General features: G+C 42.8%; 2 non-coding genes across 2 annotated transcripts; both read right to left on the bottom strand.

Annotated features, from left to right (window-relative positions):
* Nucleotides 1-421: 421 nt before the first annotated feature.
* LOC119630904 (5.8S ribosomal RNA) lies at nt 422-578 on the bottom strand. Its single transcript, XR_005246483.1, has one exon. It is a non-coding gene; the product is annotated as a 5.8S ribosomal RNA (ribosomal RNA).
* A 761-nt stretch (nt 579-1,339) lies between these two features.
* On the bottom strand, nt 1,340-3,247 carry LOC119630906 (small subunit ribosomal RNA). Its single transcript, XR_005246485.1, has one exon. It is a non-coding gene; the product is annotated as a small subunit ribosomal RNA (ribosomal RNA).
* Between the last annotated feature and the right edge of the window lie 1,753 nt (nt 3,248-5,000).

The following is a 5,000-nucleotide window of genomic DNA, read 5'->3' as shown; positions in this document are numbered from 1 at the left end:
ATTGAATTTATTCGCGATTACAAATAATTCATTAAAATTCTTCATCACAACGTTTCGCTTCGCACCGTCGTCGTCGTCGATATTAAATAACGATTAATACAACGTCAACAACAGAATAACGAAACCAAGACGACAAAAATTCATATACACGAGAACTCGCTACGCGCACGCTAAACATAACGCGCGCGCCAGAGAGGTTCGACGTGATTATGAAAATTTTGAAATAACAATAAAACATTTTTAGATCCGTCGGAGAGACGAGCTAGCGAAACGCGATTCGTAATCGTAGTCTTCGGTCAGATTTTAATTAAATAAAACAACACGTAACGACGAGTACGAACGCGTAACGCGGAACGCGTCAACGCGACGGATCACGAGCGCGGCACGAGCCACGCAATGTGATTAATGTTTTTTATGCAGCCGGCCCTCAGACAGGAGTGGTCCTGGATGTGTCTCCACGGACCGCAATGTGCGTTCGAAATGTCGATGTTCAAATGTGTCCTGCAGTTCACACTATGACGCGCAGTTAACTGCGTTCTTCATCGACCCGCGAGCCAAGTGATCCACCGTCCAGGGTAATGATTTTCGTTTTTTCTGTAATGTTTAAATAAAAATAAAAAATTTCTTTTTTTTTTTTTCTTGTCGAAAAAAAAAACAATAAATAAATAAAATGTATTCTATGTTAATTTACGAAACCGTCAACGACGACGAGAGAGACACGAGCGAGCGCTCCCGCAAGAACGCGCGCACGCGACTCTCCGTGACGTTTGGACGTGTACGCGACGTTTCGACGTTTTCGCCGTGTGCGCGCGCGCGTTTCGCATTTTATACATAAATATTATAATATTCGAAATTTCGAATCTCAAAATATATAATAATAAACATATAAAACACGGTGGTACAACGCACGCACACACACGTTAAGAAAACTAAAACGTCTGTGAGTTTTTCTTTCGATCACCGCGTTCTCGCTCTCGAGCGCACTAGTGTCACGACGGCAATCGAATCGACACGACGACACACACACACACAACTACTGCATCACACACACACACACACACACCACAAACACAGAACAACACTGTAATTTCGGTGTCAGTAATGGTATTTTGTAGTGCGCGTATAGTTTTATGCGTGTGCTGCCGTGCGCGTGCAGTACGCAGCAGTATTAGATATATAATGTCAGCAGTCAGATTCAATATCGTCGCGACAAACGCGCGCGAGAGCGTGAGAAATCGGATAAACGATAAAAATTAAGAACGATCGAATGTATGCATGCGTATATATATATAAATAAATAAATAAAATATTTACATATCACACACAATACAACACACGTTAATGATCCTTCCGCAGGTTCCCCTACGGAAACCTTGTTACGACTTTTACTTCCTCTAAATGATCAAGTTTGGTCAACTTCCCAACAACGCCGACGGCCGTGAAGCCACCGCGTGTCGGTCCGAAGACCTCACTAAATCATTCAATCGGTAGTAGCGACGGGCGGTGTGTACAAAGGGCAGGGACGTAATCAACGCGAGCTTATGACTCGCGCTTACTAGGAATTCCTCGTTTATGGGGGATAATTGCAAACCCCAATCCCCAGCACGAAGGAGTTTCAGCGGGTTGCCCGGGCCTCTAGGCCAGGGAGAACATGCTGATTCCTTCAGTGTAGCGCGCGTGCGGCCCAGGACATCTAAGGGCATCACAGACCTGTTATTGCTCAATCTCGTGCGGCTCGAAGACGCCGGTCCCTCTAAGAAGAATTTTAATACGTCGTCAGTGAGTTGCGCGACACGAGGCCGCGCACACCTAAATAACGACGCCTATTTAGCAGGCTAGAGTCTCGTTCGTTACCGGAATTAACCAGACAAATCGCTCCACCAACTAAGAACGGCCATGCACCACCACCCACCGAATCAAGAAAGAGCTGTTAATCTGTCAATCCTTCCGGTGTCCGGGCCTGGTGAGATTTCCCGTGTTGAGTCAAATTAAGCCGCAGGCTCCACTCCTGGTGGTGCCCTTCCGTCAATTCCTTTAAGTTTCAGCTTTGCAACCATACTCCCCCCGGAGTCCAAAATCTTTGGTTTCCCGGAAGCTGCCCGCCGAGCCATTGTAGTAACGTCGGCGGATCGCTAGATGACATATTTACGGTTAGAACTAGGGCGGTATCTAATCGCCTTCGAACCTCTAACTTTCGTTCTTGATTGATGAAAACACCTTTGGCAAATGCTTTCGCTGATGTTCGTCTTGCGACGATCCAAGAATTTCACCTCTAACGTCGCAATACGAATGCCCCCAGTTATCCCTATTAATCATTACCTCGGAGTTCTGAAAACCAACAAAATAGAACCGAGATCATATTCTATTATTCCATGCACGAAATATTCAAGCAGCATTTTTAGCCCGCTTTGAGCACTCTAATTTGTTCAAAGTAAAATTGTCGGCCCACCTCGACACTCACCGAAGAGCACCGCGATAGGATTTTGATATTGAACCGGCGTTTTTTAGAACGCCGGCTCACCGACGATATGCTCCGCAAACGTGTCAGTATCACCGCGGATGCGGTGCACCGACAGCGCGGCGCACAAATGCAACTACGAGCTTTTTAACCGCAACAATTTTAGTATACGCTATTGGAGCTGGAATTACCGCGGCTGCTGGCACCAGACTTGCCCTCCAATTGTTCCTCGTTAAAATATTTAAAGTGTACTCATTCCGATTACGAGGCCTCGTAAGAGTCCCGTATCGTTATTTTTCGTCACTACCTCCCCGTGCCGGGAGTGGGTAATTTGCGCGCCTGCTGCCTTCCTTGGATGTGGTAGCCGTTTCTCAGGCTCCCTCTCCGGAATCGAACCCTGATTCCCCGTTACCCGTGACAACCATGGTAGTCGCAGAAACTACCATCGAAAGTTGATAAGGCAGACATTTGAAAGATGCGTCGCCGGTACTTGACCATGCGATCTGCAAAAGTTATCCAGATTCATCAAAATTAACGACTTCGGACGCGAGGCCCTCCGTCGATTGGTTTTGATCTAATAAAAGCACTCATCCCATCACTGGTCAGAGTTCTGATTGCATGTATTAGCTCTAGAATTACCACAGTTATCCAAGTAACTGAGTAAGATCTAAGGAACCAAAACTGATATATTGAGCCATTCGCGGTATCGCCTTAATACGGCTTGCACTGAGACATGCATGGCTTAATCTTTGAGACAAGCATATAACTACTGGCAGGATCAACCAGGGAGCTCTCTTTTTCGTTAGCTCGAAAACTAAAACGTCGCACCGCATCGGGCGTAAAAACGCTCGTACGGCGTGATCGTGTTTAGGTATTATAATAGTATTTATATAATAAACAACTCTCGTTGTTTACTAATAAATAATATCATTAAATATATAAAAATCCATATCCTAGAAAATTTAATTTTTAAGGAAAAGGATAATTATACAAAATCGGTCCACCGAGATTTCGCATAAACCGTTCACGTTAAAACATATAATGTTTAAATAAAAACACCATATGAAATATTATAATTCGTTTTAACGAATAAAATTTCAAAATCGCGCACGGAACGTACAGAATGACGTAAACGACTGAACGAACAGGTGCATTCGTCCGTTTGATTGTTTCATTCTGAAATTAGAAATGAACTAACCGAACGAACATGCCGTCGCATGAGTTACGCATATGTCTCACGGTGTTACGGCGACCGCAGCGTTTCGGTTAATCTATAATAAATATATTATATTATTATTATTATTAAACACGAAACACACGCAACGCGCAAAACCAATGAACATATGAAAAATTTTAAAATTTCCAGGACCAAAAAATTTATGCGTCCAATCACAAAAGTCTCCTCCTCTCCTCAATGTATATATGTCAAGCTTCTGACCGGACAAGATATATATGAGAGATGGATAGATACTTCAGATCGCATGACGCAGGTCCGACGCTGATCAAATATATAATATATAACTTTATAATGTGTTCGTTTAAAAACGAGAGAGAAAAACTGAAAATGTAATCCAAAAAACAACAAACATCAATCAAATCTTCCTCTCTCGCCTCGCGCACCAACTAAGGCACGCCCGAACATCAAACGCGACACGCGCTCAAACCACACATGTGATGCGGGCCGTGCGCGTTCGCATGCATACATACGTAGGATCGTCGTCCGCGGTGAAGTCTGTTGAGCCGTGGATTTTAAATTTTAATTTAGACAGAATATAGTTTATTATTATTATTATTATTATTATTATTATTATTAGTATTAGTATTATTATTAATTATGTATATTTATTTTAAATGTTATTAATTAAAATATAATTTTTTTTAAAAGATTTTTATTACGACTAAGTCTCGTCGGCCAGGTCTAAATATTTTATTAATTTGTCCTTTTCTGCCTTCACGAGGTGAAGGTACATCACGCCTTGATGATGATGATGATGATGATGATGATGATGATGATATTGATAAATTTTCATATCCACCACGTAGAAGGTTATCATTATGACATCTTATTATGTACGTAGGTACATTAACATTAATAACTCCTCCTGAACTGAGAACTGACTCCAGAGCGAGAAGAAGAAACCTCCTCACGTAGCGCGCAGTACCTATCGTGGATAATAATAACTACTACATAACTAACTGCCTTCTGTATCAGGACCCCTAACCCAGTTAGCTAGCTAGCTGGCTGGCTGGCTGGCTGGCTGGCTGGCTGGCTGGCTGGCTGGCTGGCTGGCTGGCTGGCTGGCTGGTACCTACTACCGACACAACTATTGGAATAATTATTTTTAAATCAATCAATCAATCGATAAAAATCAATAATGGCGGTAGTCTAGTGGGCCAGGTCTAAATATTATATTAAATTGTCCTTTTCTGCCTTCACGAGGTTCTTTCTTTCTTTCTTTGTTTCTTTCTCGTCATGAAGAATGGTGATATCAACCAACACTGCGCGACGCGCAGACCGATCTATCATCAAAATATCAGGCTC

This window comes from Bombyx mori, chromosome 11 (assembly GCF_030269925.1).
Source record: "Bombyx mori chromosome 11, ASM3026992v2".
NCBI classification, from domain to species: Eukaryota; Metazoa; Arthropoda; class Insecta; order Lepidoptera; family Bombycidae; genus Bombyx; species Bombyx mori.
Note: the sequence above shows the minus strand (reverse complement) of the source record. Positions and strands in the feature narration are given on the sequence as shown.